The 16311-nt window shown below is 45.2% G+C and overlaps 1 protein-coding gene across 1 annotated transcript in view; it reads left to right on the forward strand.

Moving 5' to 3' along the window:
* The first annotated feature begins 3064 nt into the window (after positions 1 to 3064).
* ptprsa (protein tyrosine phosphatase receptor type Sa) overlaps positions 3065 to 16311 on the forward strand; it is a 194288-nt gene continuing 181041 nt past the window's right edge. The window contains exon 1 of the mRNA XM_029500050.1: positions 3065 to 3290. The gene's annotated coding sequence lies outside the window, so the exon portion shown is untranslated. The remainder of the gene's footprint in view (positions 3291 to 16311) is intronic.

A 16311-nucleotide genomic window follows, 5' to 3' on the forward strand; every position in this document is an offset into this window, starting at 1 on the left:
GAAAGATTAGCTTCTGGATTTTTTCTGAAAACAGAGGTTTACAACCCAAGACAGTTCCTGTGATTATTGTTTGTCTACCTGTTTATGTCTGAGGTGTAAGTTCACATATTCCCATAAAAACACGTGTAATGCTAATAGTGCTAACATGTTAGCCTCCACAGACAGACGATAACAGCTGAACCGGCTGCTGGTTTATTTAACCATATTTCATTTTTTCTGTTGTTACAACAAAAGCTTTTTACACTCAGCAGAGGTTTTAAAGGTCACATCAACATTTATTTCTGCAGGAAGCTTGTACGCTTTCACACCAAATGATTTTTTTTAATTGGTTACACCAGTTTAGACATTATCAAAGACAGCACATAAGAATTAGAAAACAAGTCAAAATGAGGGTGCTGCTCAGGTCAGTATCTCCTCTTTATCCCTGATCTAAATCTGGCTCAGCGCATCATGTGGACTAAGCAACACTCCTGAAATTGCCAACCAGTGGATGGCCTCGTCTGACTTCTCTTCATGCCAGTGGAACCTTGATTACCGTTGTTCAGCACAAGGACACAGACCGCTACTCCTCTTCTAATTAAACCACTCCTGCCGCCCTGATTGTCACTTGTTTCCCACACACAGGCGAACATGTGAAGGAACGGGGGAGGGAGTTAGACGGCGGCGAGGTCAGCTGAGCAGGGCGAAGAAGGTGACGGATGCAATGGGAGCGGGTGATGGGAAACAGGAAAAAGGAGAATGAAGTTGGAGGAGCAAAGAGATATGGTGAGAAAATCAAAGACAAGCAGCAGTCTGTCTCCTCTTTAAAGGAGAGTGGGCGGAACACTCATCTTATCTTTATTTAGACAGAGCGAAAGCTGGAGTTGGTGTCGGGAGGCCAGATCTCCATTTCATCCAACAGAACGTCCGTAACAACTTCTTTTTTTTTATTTGCATGTTCCCTCACTGAGGAAATTTCAGCTCTGATGTTAAATCACAGCAGTCGGGGTTAACGCACGGTGCCCAACATGGCCCCTCGCTGAGCTTTCAGTTTGACAAGTTAATGGACTAAAGGCACGAAACAAATGAAGGAACTCCTGTCAATGAACAGCTTTATGTTGGAAACCGACAGATTTCAGCTGGTTTGTGCTGCTACTACAGCTCACACACTCCGGCTGCTATTTATACTTTCTCATTGTGATTCATCCACCTTGAAGGCATAGCAAGGTTGCAACACAGATTTTATTCAGAGAATATTATGTTAAGTGTTTCACTGATTGGTCTCACTGACATAAGTGAAATAAATGGAAATGGACTAATTTACCGTCTACAGTAATGGCACCGTTTGAAATGCCACCATTGGAGGAAAAAGCTTCCAAAATCTGAATTACAAAAATATTCTACTTTCTTTCTTGCTGAAATATGAAATATGAAAATCACGTTAAATATGAGAACACACCAAGACTTTGACTGAACCAGTCAGCTGCAGTACAAACACAATAAACTCCTCAGTTGTGGATGATGCAGCTTTCCTGCCCTGAACACAACAATAATCAAAGGAATGTCCAGTTACCTGAAGTAACGGCCATCAGTTGGTCTTCAGCTCCGCTCAGGACCGCAGATGACCAAACCGTTTCCATGACACAGGAATGAATTAGGGTCTGCCATGATTGCATTTCTTTTCAGGATTTAGTTCCATTGTCAATGCACAGTGAATTACACATCAAGGTTTTTCTATTTAAATGTGCAGGAAAAAAACAGAATCTGGAATCTGTGAGGAAGGTTAAAATGCATTTTTTCAAATCAATAGTAAGAAAATAAATTCTGTATATCTACTGATATCTGTCCGACAATATAAACCATCTAAAACACGCCTTCATCATCTGTTTGTGTTGTTATACTGCAGCTCAAAGTCGGAAAAGGAAGAAATGTGAAGCATGAAATGTAAATTCAGAACGAGCGGAATCTAAAGCCGGCAGGAGGGCAGACTGACCGACAGCAGGTAACAGCAGGTAACACCAGGTGAGCTGAATGCCGCCATGTTGGGCTGATTACAGTCAGGTGATAAACTAGTTTGAGTCCAACATCCGGGTTCTTTGGTTCTTGACCCAACCTGACTTCACCACCAAGGAGTCTGCGCAGCAGCATGCAGTCCAGAGAAAAGCAGCTTTAAATATCGGGTTAACTAAAACCTGATGAGTAAATCCATTCATTCAGCTTTTTATTTATTTATTCGTTTAGTTTTTAGTATTTTTCCAGCAAGGAGCCAGAAAGCAGGAAGCAGCTGAGGTGAGGAATTCTGGTCCGTCTTCAGCAGCTGCGTTTTTGGACTGCTGGGCCGGAAAACATCCGGAAACATCCGAGATGTTTATTTCAGATCTCAGACAAACAATCGGAGATTCTGTTCCATCCAAACACCGCAGCTCAGCCCGACCGAGCCGCTGAGGTTCTTTATCTTTAAGGCGCTCCGGCGTGCAGCGCGCATTGGTCCGTTTCATGCCGCCTCACCTCCCCTCTTATCCCGGGGAAAGACAGGCCGACGATTCTACTGGACGACACCTTGATGGAGGGGGGAGGGAGGGGGGGGGGGGGGGCATCACGTCAGGAGGAGCACTGCAAAAAAAAAAAAAAAAAAAAAAGCCTCGTTAAAACCAACAAACAAATAAACAAACACACAAACAAACAAACGAAGGATTGTTGTCATCAGCCTCCAACACGCTTCGTTTTTTTTTAAATTGGTGCATTCAGTGGAACAAAAGCGCCCCCCCCCAAAAAAAAAAAAAAGAAGAAATTAAATAAATATCACATTCAGTGAATGTACATTCGTGTTTTTAATTTTAATGTTTAATGTGTTTGTTTTTGTGTTTCCCTCCCTCAGTGCAAATATGACAGCAACGTGCCATAAAGGAAGAGGGGGGCCGATGAAGGGGGCCGCTGAGGGGGGGGGCTGGAGAGGGAGGACCGGACGCATGACATCATTCTCTCAGCCCGGCTGCGCGGACAGAGCTCCGGTTCCTCCAAGTGCGCGCTGAGGCTGCTGCTGCTGCCGAGGGAGCGACTCCTCCTGCCGGCGTCTACACGCGTCCTGAGCGACCTGCGCTCCCGGGGTGGATTAACAACACAACACAACACCAGACAAAACCCACCAACCAGACAAAAGAAAAAAAAAAAACAACAAGAAGAGGAGCAGCTGAAGCCGAACCCGAGCCGCTCCTCCTCTGGACACAAACAGGATTATTGGTTGTTTTCAGCATGAAGATGTGACGGTTTATCCGGCGGGAGGACCGACAGCAACTCCGAGGCTGACAAAGGTAGGAGCACTCTGCCCAGATACTTTTGTCTGCTTCTCCAGCCCTCTCTCTCCTTTTTTTAACAAAATAATTCAAAAATCCACAGATAGAGATTTATTTTTGTAAATCTAGCCACTCAAACAAAAATAAGACATGTTGGGCTTTTGGCTTTGGAGCGCGCAACCAGCGCGTCCTGCCGTTTTTAGAGACGCAGGCAAGACTGCAAAGAATCAGGCACAAGCTGCCGAGGAGCTCTGCGATGGAGGTCCCGGACTCAGCGGGAGACCCGAGTCCTCCATCAATCCGGCTTCCCTTTCCATTCCCCCGCTGAGTTAAAGACAGCCTCACCCCCCCTCATGAACCGGAGCTGGGGGGTCTGAGCTGAGAAGCTTTTTTAGATTTCTGAATCTTTTTTTTTTTTTTTTTTTTTCGGGCGGAGGTGTGTGTGTGTGTGCGTGCGCGTGCGCGGGGGTGCTCCATCTAGCAAGTGCACCTCCAGTGGGGGGGTTTCATTTACCAAGCCGATCATGAGATGCATCAGAACACATTCAGTCCTGCAGGCTTCGATCGGAAGTGCCATTTTCGATATTTCGTCTCTCCCCCTGCCCCCCCCCGCTCTTTGTGTGTGCCTGTTTGACGTGATGTTGCACCCTGATGTGAACATGCTGGACTTTTTTGGGTGGGGGGGTGTATTCTTTTGGTTTCTGGTCTCCACCCCTGGACCGGGGTTCGCCTTTGCGCATCAGGCCGTCAGTGGAGGAAAAGGAAAGGAGTTGGGTTGATTTCAAGGTGCGACACTGGAGCCCCCCCCCCATCCCCCTTTCTCCCCCCTCACCCCCCCACCCCCCGATGTGGAGTGGCTTCTCCAAGTGCTGCTGAGGTCTGGTTCAGTCCTGGAACGCGTTTGGCTGCCTTCTGTTGGACACCTCGGATACATCTGAGGCTGCTTTCTGTCCACTGAAACACAAAAAGTCGCCTGAACGTCTCAATTAGCAAACTTTCACATTTGGCTTTTTGTTTTAAATTCTTTCCGCCTTTATTTCTGTTTCTGGATGCTCCGTTGGCCGTGATGACGCTCCATCAGACTTCATGATGAAGTTTGACGGATGTGGAGGAAGAGGAAGCGCGTATCCGATATTTCTGACACAATCAACACGTCTCCCGTTTGCATCGCGCGGATTCGGTGCCATCAGAGATTTTTGTGATGTGATTAGAAAATGACAGCACGTCTTTACTCGCAGATTCGTGCCACAGAAACATCCAGTCGATTATTTTTGCATTTTCTATCTTTTTCCGTCTCCTGCTTCGATCGCAGTCAGCGCGTCGCGCGTCTGCGGAGCTCATAAAAGCCGGAGGAGAGAACAATATCTCGGCAGCGCCCGGGTTGTTAGAAGAAAATGGCTTTATTCATTTTTCTCTGTAGCCGTGGTAACTTAGTTATAGCTTTTTTATGGTGCCTGGAAATGGCTCACAGGCTTACACTGCAATGTAATGTAATCAAATTTATGATGTTCTTGTGTATTCCAATTCCCTGTTATGCTCCGTCACATGAAAAATTTGAAGTGACCCCACCTCTCCTTCCTCTATCAACACACACACACACACACACACACACACACACACACACACACATACCCACACATACCCACACATACCCAGCAGGATGCCCCGGAGCATCAGAGCAAGGCAGGTAACATCCAACAATAGATTATATGAATCCACAGTCCTTTCCTAAATGATATGCAGATTTATTCTTCCACGCATGTGCTCTGGAAGCCAATCATATGCTTCCTGAGTTTTACCTTCTCCATATTTCATGCACATTTTTTTCCAGTGGCAGCACAAAGTTTGGGCTGCTGCAGGGAGGACATTAAAATATGTGGAGCTGATAAAAGCATAAAACCAACGGTGGAATTCGTCTGGATGAGAAGTCACGTTGATTTGAATCCATTAATTCTTGTGTGCAGTGATGTTTTGGATTTTAGTGGATTTATTTGTTGGCTGATTCACCAAAGTGTCTGAATGTGTTTTCTGTCTTCCTGCCGGAGTCGAGCTGTGGTGCCACCCAACGATTGCTGCGATGGGACTCTTCAATCCGCTGTCTGCACAGACAGGCATGAGGAAGGACAGCCATTATGGAGTCCTTCTCTCAGACTTAATGGGCTGGACACGTTTTATGAAGCGTCTCCTCACCCAGTGTTTGTTCACGGAGCAATCAAACAGCCATGTTTGGCATGGACAGAGGCCACACACTCTGAAGAACAGAGGTACCCTGTTGGTTCTCGTCTGATCCGTATGGAGCCAGATTGCTCGTGAGGGGTCTTTTAAACAGCTTAAAGTCAAATGTTTCTTAAGGAACAACAGCTCCTTTTGTTTTATGAGCTCTCGTTACGATTGGCATGAACTTTCAGGGGTTTGGGTTTGGTTTCTGCCGGGCCTTGGTCCAGCCAAGTGTGTCTGATTGTTCATTTTACCTGCTGTGTCACGCTGCGCTGTCAAAAAATGTAAATGACAGAAGTGCCACCGTGAAGCCGGCTTCATTTTTAGAGTGAGCAGCATCAAAGGTCACCTTTAAAGGTGGCTCCTGGTTAACAGGGCCGAGCCAGGTTAGTTTAACTTGACATCAATCATCCAGCCTGCATGTATGAGATGAGAGACTGGACAGCCTGTCGAAGCATCCGTTGTTCTCTCTTACACAAATGCACTTCAAACATTTTTACCTTCCACCAGCTGGGCAGCTAAGATAGTTTCAGGCACAAGAGACGGGCCGCTGCTGTTAGAAATGATCCACATACATTTCACACACACACACGTGAATATGAACTTTTATTATATTTACAAGATGAGATGTAAGTCACGCTCTGCAGTCTCATTACAAGCCACCAAGTGTGTGTAGCCGTGTCATTAATGCAGACGAAATGGAAATAGACATGGGCTGTTTAAGGAAACCCAAAGTGTGAGAAGAGACAGAAAGGAAAAAATATTTAATCATCAGCACACTTTGTGCAGTTTTCCCGTGTGCACTGCAGCGGTCTAATTACCAGGACGATGCTTGTTAGTTGTCACCTGCAATAAACAGCAGAATATTTTTTACTCTCATGTTTGTTTTGTGGCTGAATCTGAAATTCTAAGTAGCAGAGTGTCACATTTCAGAGGATCACCCCTGCTTCTTGAGCCACATGCAAACAGTAATTTATCATATGAGCAGTCAGGGTAAATAAGAACAGGGAGGGATTGACACATGTAACCAGAACTGCAGTTGCTGGCACTGCAGAGGTGATTTAGAGTGAGTTAATCATTAAAGAAAAGCAAAGGAGGGCTGGTATGATGTGACAGAGCATTTTTTCTGCTCAGCCTTCTGTCCCTCTGCTCCATATTGTACAGTAAATCTTGTCAGGAAGCATATGGTCCTCGAATCCATATGCAAATGAGCGCTGGAAACGGAATAGAAAGAAATTGTCCTTGCGTCTTTTGAAGAGCAGTTTGTCATTTGGAATGGCTCAGATATAAGCTCTTTAGAGGAAGTCTTGACTGCCAGAATGGGGGCAAAAAAATGCACTATTCACAAGTTTTTCCATGAACATCCTGACCTGGTTTGAGCCCACCATGGAACTTGACACTTTAATGGTTTTGATGTGTATACATTTGGCTTCTGCACGCGAAGTGTCAGGAAGGGACGAGACGAGCGAGCTCCGGGAAAAGAGAGAGAGGACGACCACTCACTTCTGAGGCCCCTCCACCTCTGTCAAATATGCTAAGCTTCCATTCACAACACCACACCACAAATCGAGCATGTCTGACAGGTACAATCGCAGCACCGAGACGAGACGGGCGGGGCGGGGGGGTAACTGGCACACCTACGTCTCCTTCTTGGAAGGTTCAATTCCTCTGGTTTCACAGTAATCACAGAAGTGCGTACAGTGGAGGGAGAATTTGTCATGGTTCATTTTCACTGGTGAGGAGAATGCTTCATAATGACAGAGGGAGCCTTAGTTCGGGTTAAAGCAGCATGTTAAGCATTCAAAGGCTCTTTACTCAAGGATAATTGCTGCGGTAATGTGTGTGTTTACAGATCCTGAGAATATGCCAATAAATAATAGGTTCAGGTGTAGTCAAAAATACACCTTCAGAGGGGATGAGTCAGTGGAAGGTGGTGAAATCTGTCCCGGCTATAAAGCTCTCTTTGTTTGGTTTAAGGCCTCCTTGAAGGAATTATTAAAAAAGGTAATTTCTGAATGTGAAAATATAATAAAAATACTGATGTGCAACAGAGTGAGTACAAATGAATTTTAATCAGCCAGTGACCTCACTGAAGGAACTGCAGGTCCCACAATGCTTTGGGGGGGATATAAAAATGAGGTATGCGTTTTCTGAATTATCTGGTAGTCATTACTGTTGGAGGTGGATTTATGATGTCTGGACGGCTGTTTTCTGGGATGTTTGGGTGGATTTACAGCTTTTTGTTCTCCATGAATGTCATATTATACGGCAATCACAAAAAGTACAAGTCGGAGAATAATTACTCATTCCAGGTGTTTCACAGCTTTTGACTCGAAGTGGCCGCTCAGAGTTTTAAAGCTGGTTACTTTGTCGACTTTCTTCCAATTTGACAATTCAGTCTCATGTGACCTGACATAGGAAGGAGTTTGAGTGTGTTCTGAAAATGTAATGTTATTCCAGCCATTTTAAATTTGTGAACAGTTGATATTGGAAAAAAAAAAAAAAAAAAAATCACCAAACTAAAATACACACATCTATTTTATTCTGATAAAAATTAATTCTAACATTCTAATTATAAGATATCAAATATATTTTATTTTATTTCTATAAATCCATGCTGGGAGGAAAGGAAGAGCACTCACTAAAAATATAGACTGAGTTCAATTCAATTGCGTTCCTAAAAAGAATAAATGAAATTCAGATAGACTTCGATAGTTTTGTTGAATCTAAAGACTGAGATGATATTTAGTCGACGAAAACATGACTGAACCAAAAAAAGGATGAAAGTGACTGACAGTGAAAAAAAGGTGGAATGAGCGTTTGACAGCATGGAGACAAAAATAAAAAAAAAGCCATCATAACCCTTTAAAACAGGAAGTGCAGGGAAACGGCAGCTCTGCTCTCGTTTGTCGCTGCAAAACTTCAGGCAAGGAAAAATTAATGTAAAATCATATTTCCAGTAAAAACACTGGCTCGATGTCATCGTGTCTGTTTAATTCTCTTTTTTTAATGTATGATGAAGAATGATGATACAGATAATGCATAAGTGAAACATTTGAAAGGAGATATTTAATATTCCTGTCTGTTTTCCGTTGGAATCAAACCGACTGGCTGCCAGCTTAGCAGAATGTTTTCCAGAGAGCAGACAATTAGAGAAACCTCTCAGTGGATGAGACAGATGTAAATCTCCCCGGGGGGGCTTGCGGAGGGTTATTTGCCACTGTAGCCGCCATCCGCCCCCAAGGGTTGTAGCTCTTGAAGGTCACAGTAGCATTTTAACCCCCCACCCACCTCTCCCCGCGCTTCTTGCCAATGACTAGTGAGTATTGCCGGATGCTTTCCGCCATCCTGCTGAGCGGGGGGCTGATGAGGGTGGGGGTCCGTGAAGCTAATGCATCCCGACAGCAGCAGGGATAACAAACCACTGTCTGGCCTGTTTACTACCAGACTGCATCATAGTCAAAGACATCCTGGAGAATGAATGATTCATATTCTGTCTTGGATCGTCATTTATGTTTAATTCAGCAGCGCACGGTGAGGCAGCAGCCGTGGTCCGGTTGTGGCGTGGCCGGCTCCTCGCTGGGAGCCGGTGGATGGTTGAAGGGGCAGGAAAGGGAGGTGGTGAGTGTCACACTAAAGTCGGGCAAAATTAAGACAGAGAGAGGAGAGCATTGGCGGTGGCCTTGTATGTTTCATCTGCAGGCCCTAATAAAACCCTCACAGGCCAACATTGATCTCTCCCAGAATAATCCATTTAGACTGAGCATGCCTGGCCATGTGGAGCCTCTTCAATTATTTATGGCAGAATGCTGTGCAAGCTTCCGTTGGGATGCAACAATGTGCCCTGGGAAACCTGTGAACTGCAGATTCCCAGGGGAGCAGCGAGAGACTGGAAGGGTGCAAATGGCAGATGGGTGGATGGAGACCTGGCTGGAGAAAGATATGAGGGAAGGTGGGATGGAGGGCAAGGCAGAAAAAGAATTGTAGTGAGGGAGGAAGAGCGAGTCGTGGAGGGATGACGGACAAGTTTAGGAGAAGAGCTGGAACGGAGCAGATCAGATGGGGGGAGCTGATGAAAGCATGTAAAGGCTGCGAGGGAAGGACGACAGAGTGAGAAACAGGGAGGCAGGATAGCAGAGAGAAAAGCCAGAGATGGAAATGATGTGAGATGTAAAGGAGGGAAGAACAGTAGAGAGGGAAAGGCATGAGTAGACAAAAGACAAGTGGAAACACAGAGATATGGAAATGTGGAGGAAACGGCCAGCAAAGGAAGGAAGAGAGATGCTGCAAGACATCTTAGGAGGCAGGAAAGGACGGAGAAAAGAGGAGGTAAGGGAGCACGAGAGGGAAGACGCTAGAATTGTAGATGAGAGAGAGAGCGAATAAGAGATGACTGGAAATGAGGCAGGAATAGATGGACAGGAAGAGGGTCGAGGAGGAGACCTTTTTAAAGCGAGCATGAGCAGCTATTGATCACAGCAGAGTTATGGCTGCTGTTGTGCTAAGTGGAGACGTGGGCCTGCCTGCATGAACAGTCGATCATTATTTCTGCTGCCGTTTCAAGACAAAGAGGAGATGAACAAAATGAAGGTGAAGTATGTGGTTTTGGGCCGCACACTCCTGCTCTACCTGCTCACTTCTCCTATCTGCAGCTCGTACACGGCTCTCATAAATCCAGACAGATTTGTCTTACCTGATTCCCCGGGCATTCTCCATCAAGCTCTCTTCCTTTTGCTGTAATTCCCGGCACCCTATTAGGCTTTGCACTCATCTCCACCTGCCAAATCCGGATATCAACTGGAAGACAACTGGAATTGAAATTTCCATCCACACGGTGGAATGATTACGTCTGGCATTTGGTCAGAGCGTAAACCGATTCACCGGGGTCTAACCCCTCCGACCTTCTGCTGGCTGTCTTATTTCGTTACATTTCATGGGGAGAAGGACCTCTTTTAATATTAGCTCTGAGTTAATGAATGAATGATTTATACATTTGGGGGGAGGGGCTGCACCCTGGACAGGCTGCCAGTCTATCACAGTCCGAGCACTGACGTATAATTAAGATTTACCAATTAACCTGCAGGTCTTTGGGCCGAGGAGACTCCCCCTCTTTCCTTTGATTTTTTTTTTTTTTGTAATATTTAAAATCTTAATCATGTTTTGGGACAGACTGTTGGCCGCTGAAAGGGAAGAGGACTGTAATGTGAGTCAAAGTGCCTCATCAGATGGGCTAAATGGTGTAGTGGCAAAACTATTAGCCAACGATAGCTTACCAGCAGGTTTGGTTTAATTAGTAGAAGCCCATTTCCCGCCACCTCTGAAGCCGCCACACAGGATTTATTGTTTGTCCACGCACATTGATTATTGTTTTCTAGTAATTGTTTTTCCTTCGCTTGATTAACAAACCTGTGTTTCCTCCAGAGGTGAGCTCAATAGCAGCCTTTGATGGCCAAACCGCTAACGCCGTCCAGGCCTCCACTATGATTACAATGTGGTGAGAGAATCTTCCTTGTTTCCTCTTTTTTTTTGGGGGGGGTGTCAAGGGGCAGCATTGTTTCACGCCAATGACATTAACGGGGGTGAGGGCTGGCGGCTTTGTGTGGGTGGTCCCCCCGGCGGCTGGATCCAGGTGCTCTGTGTTTTGTGGTCTCCAGGATGATTGATGATTGTTGTGTGGCGGCTCTGGCTGTTCAAACCGCGGCCTTACTGACGTGTTAGGAATGTGAGCCGGCCTCTTCTCCACTCCTCTTTTTTATTTATGTATTTCTCGCTGTTGACGGAGGCTCCTGAGTTATCGGATGTGAAGGAAAGGCTGTGGGGGAATGAAACATAATGAGCAGCAGGAGGCGGAGGAGGAAGGTGATGGAGCACTTTTGATGCCTCTTCAGGTCACGCTTTGGGGCTCAGGGGTGTGGAGGAAGTGAGGGGACCGGGCTGGGGAAAGGCAGAGCTCAGATGTATTTCTTTCATGAGCGCTGACACCAGTCAGATCGTCACCTTTCATCGGATGCCTTTTCACAGTTGGCAGCGCCCCCCCCCTCCATAAAACCTGTGTGAACTCTGACTCTCCTTCCAAGAGATGGTGTTTGGAAAATGAAATTTGTCGTCTTAAGATGTCATCCATTACAACGTGTGATGGCCATGATCCCCGGAGGGAAGAGAACGTTTTATCGCCACAGTGGAGTTCATCTGCGTCACTCCCACAATCAGAAAGTGAGATAGTTTGGGGGGGGGGGGGGCAAAAAGTGTACAGTATACAATTATGATCACATTGCAATTATGTTGGCAGACTTTAAATTTAAATTTTGGTTGTTTTTATTCATAATTTCATTTTCACAAAAACACAAAACAGTAAGAATATATCTCCTTTCTTTAGCTTTATATCTGGATCATCTCTGCAGCACAGATTGTATTGAAGTCTATGGGAAAATGTCCCTCCTCCTCAGTAAATGTTTTACTGATGAGTTTATGGTCCCAGTCTCTAGTTTACAGTCTTCAACACAACATGATGCTCCCAGAAAACGGGATGGATTATTTAAATATAAGAAAAACTGAAGAACCAGTCACAGATTTCAGGAAGTGCAGCATCACAAACGGAGAACAGTGTTTGAACATTGACTGAGGAATGACATTGTGAAGCGCGGACATGAAAGAATTTACCTTTACCTTCAGCTTTTTTATGGAGCGTCAGTTGTGCGCTGGTTCGTTGTTCAGGTCTTGGCCGAGATCGCTGCCTGACTAAATGAGCTGAGCTCTCAGTTGTCCGGAGAGCAGAAGGAATAAATGATCATCTACTTTTCTACTAATTCTAGAGAATCTCAGTCAGTTTTTTATTTTTCTTTAGAGCTTATGGTTTCATCTGTGGCCGGTATGTTGATGGTGATGATGACGTGTGATCGCTGCCGTTAATGTACTGATTTCTTCTGATATATTTTTTTACATTTCCATGAATGGGGGTTGCCTCTTTGCTGCCTGTTTGCACCGCTGAGGGCGAGGAGGAACCAGGTCTACTTAAAGGTAATTTATTTCTGCTGTCACTTTGTTGGGTGAAGAGGAAGTGACAAATGCCAGCTGGTTGTTTATGAGGCCTGGCTAAGTGCTGGCAGGGCTGCTTTCCTCGGAGGTAGTTGGCTCTGTTTAATTCATGTCCTTGGGTGGTGCATTGCTTTGTGGCACTGTGTGTGGCAGGCGAGCTAATGAGAGGTGAACCTATCTGCTTCTTATTCTCCGGCCGCCTCCCTCGTGCTTTCTCTCACTTTTTTCTTCTGTCCGTGCCACTTTTCCTCCCTCGTTCTCTCTGGCCTCCTGTTCTGTCCTTTTTCTTTCGCCGTCCGTCCTCCAGGAATCAGAAAAAGAATGAAGACACACAGAATCTCCTTCCAATTGCCCCCAGCGTGCCCCCGACTTGTCTCCAATGGAAACATGGAAATGGAGAGCCCTCCTTTCATCGGTTCCTGCCAGCTAAATCAGTCAGACCTTTGACAAAGCCCAAATAGGACTGCCCATTTTTCAAAGCTGTCCAGTTCATCATTTTGATTTTTCTTCACAGAGATGGGAGCCATGTTTTCCTTCCATCTGTTTTAGGTTGCAGGGTGAGCAGGATGAAGAAACTTCACCTGAGTTTTGATTTCTCTCTCTCTGTTTTCTTAATCCCCCCTTCAGCCGGGGTGGGGTGGGGGGGTTCCCATCCATTTCTCTGTGCTCATGAGCAGGTGACTCTCATCCATAACGTCCTCCAGAGATGGCAGGTGGGAGAGACGGGAGACAGACAGATGGCAAATGTAGTTGAGAGGAAAACGGTTTTCAACAAAACTGCTCACAACCCCGTGTTGTGGCTCATTTTCAGAAAGACTCACAAAGTGTTTGAGTTTTTCAAACATATGTTTGGTTTCGAAGTAAGTCCAAAAAGAAGACGACTGAAACCTCGTGGTTCAAATATTTGGCAGTTTACTGTGAAACTGTATTTCTTTATGAACATCGGCCGTACCCGTTTGTCTAAAACGTGGTTGTGCAGCTGTTCGGGCCGGAGACGCTGCTGCTGCATGCCACCTTCCAAAAACAGCTCCTAAGTGGGGATTCTGTATGCTCCTCTAAGGTTAAACCTCAATCCCACTTCGCACTGATAGTCACCTGTCACGTATTTTTTTATACCCCTAAGTGCCCCCCCCCCCGTCTTTCTTCATCTGTCACTCCCTTCCCTTTCTAACTCGCCCGCTCTGTCAGTCCGAGTTGTGGTTTTAACCTCAGGTGCAGCTTTTTGCCGCCGCCTTTTGTTTTCATCTATTGTTCTTTAAAAGCGGTTATGACCATCAGACAGGCCCATTAAATATTTACAGCAGTTGGGGCTGCAGCTTTCTGTGGACTTCACAGGAGCACACGCCACAGATGTTCAGAGAGCTTCTCTGCAGCGGCAACGTGCTGAGATATTTGGAGGGGCAGTTGCTCAATTAAATAAAAGCCGCTAGAGAGTGTGTGTGTTTGAAGGGCAGCATTTGTGTATCTTTGTCCTTTAGACACTGACAAACAGTGTGTGTGTGTGTTGGGGGGGGGGTTATGTAAACTGTATTTACTGCCCCTCAGATTACTCTGCTGTTCAACATCGGAGCATTTATATGCACGTCCATACTGCGCTTTCACTGCGGGATGAACCGGGATGATCAGTTGCTGGTGAGAACAATAAATAATCTGCTGTTGCTGACTCATCTGAACACTTTGTGTGACAATCGCTTCACGTACTCTCTCTGATGATTTTCGGAGTGGAGCTGAAATGTAAGCGATTGTGTGAATCTCATTCACAACACAAACGATGCATTTTATGCATTTGTTACTTTTTTGTTGTTGTTTTTTGCTTCCTTCTCTTCCCTCCACAGGCTTTTGCACAATAGTTTTTATGGAGTTTTAAATCATGTTGAGTGTTTAAGAATCGATCCCGATATTTGTTTTAAGAAGAGAAAAATGGCATCTCCAAGGGCTAAAACGTTCAGTGTTATTTCATCAGATCCCTGCAGCAGAACAGAGCTTCGACGTCTCAGCTGTTCTGGAGGATTTGAATTGAGGGTTCAATGTCTCACTTAAGGATGTTTTGGCTATTATGAAAATGAAATGTGATGTGCCAGTTAGGACACTTTCAATTCTCCAGCCTGTCGGTTCATACGCTGACTTACCTTTTCCTTCTCAGGAATTAGCTGGTGTGTGTTTTTACGTGCAGATTATTTGAATGGGAAACTGTTAGCAGCGCTGGTTTACCAGCTGTGAACTTGAACCTTACAGCCCAGATCACACGCTCCAAGAACTGTCCTTAATCATCATTATCTGGAATGTTGTGAAATGAAACACTAGAAAAACATAACAAATTATATGATAAGCAGTTTTGTAATAAGATAGTTAAATTGCTATTTACACAGTTCAATTACAGATTAATTGATTTATTCATTCTAATATGAGAAACACATTTCACCACATTACATCTGCAACAGCAACAGCAAAGAAGCTACAAGCTGAAAAATGACCACACGCACAATTCAGAGGCCGTGGCCGACAAATGAAATTCTGAGACACAAAGATCACTTCATCATGTTTATGTATGCAAAGATATTTAGGAGAAAATAGAACCACATTCAGCCTGAAATTGCATATCTGCCAAAATAATCAATGTCACGACTTGGAGAGGAAAAAAAAAAATCACACATCATCAACCGGCAAAATAAACTCCGACAAGCTTCCCGTCGTCTCCTGCTGCTCGGCTCCTCATTTCTGTTGGATGTAACTTTTTCAGAGAAGAAATTATTCTGCAACGAAGGTGTTGGAATGGTGACTGCAGTCCGACTGGGCTCATCAACACGTTGTCTCTTTGTCCATCTTCATCTGATGGTTTTTTTTTTTTTTTTAATTTTCACGTTGAGCCACCAGCACAATTTTTTTGGGAAAAAGTCCCAGTTTCCCTGCCGGCCGGTCCGTTGTTGGCAGATTAGGTAGTAATCAAATGGTCCTGTGGAAGAATAGAATGTTTTTTTTTTTTTGTTTTTTTTTGGCACACGTCAGTGCCCACCCGGTCTGGGACTGGACCTTCGGACTGTCACACACACACACTAAACATAAAACTTCAGAAACTCCAGAACGTTGTATCACCGGTTTGAACCGACCGCTCTTGCAGGTAAAAGACGCATTTCAAAGCCAGTGAAAAGCATGTTAATGGTTATGCACAAATGTGGGATGTTAATTGATGGAAGTCCTTGGTTTTAATGGCCGCCTGGTTGGGGGGAGGGGGGCACGAGGAAGGAAGTGACAAGCTGTGATATGTGCTTGCATGGGCCAGCCAGCTAACCCTCTGCTGCTTCCTCTGTGAGTCTTTGCCTAATGGCTGATAATCAAGAGGGCATCGCTGCAGAGATGACATGTGCACGTCCTCTGCTGGACACACACACACACACACACACACACAGCCTGGGCGACTGCCCTTCAGAATACCAGACCTGACATTAATCTTTAAAGAACTGTTGCTTCTTCTACAAGACTTTCAATCCATTAGTGGGCTCGTCTTCAGATGGAGAGAGATTGCCAGAGAGAAGGCAGAGTGTGTGTGTGTGTGTGTGTGTGTGTGTGTGTCTGTGTGTGTGTGTGTGTGTGTGTGTGTGTGTGAGAGAAAGGATGACGTCAATGATAATGGAGGATGAGGACAGAGGAAGAATGAAGGAGTCTTGTTGAGGGTGAAACAAAGAGAGGACACGGGTTATTCTATAATCTTGTCCAGCTTCCGTAGTCTCAGCAGACCTTTGTTCCAGAACCTGAAGTGGCTTGACAACTTCTCACTGGAGGTTACGGT

The sequence above is a fragment of the Echeneis naucrates genome, chromosome 4, assembly GCF_900963305.1.
Source record: "Echeneis naucrates chromosome 4, fEcheNa1.1, whole genome shotgun sequence".
NCBI lineage: Eukaryota > Metazoa > Chordata > Actinopteri > Carangiformes > Echeneidae > Echeneis > Echeneis naucrates.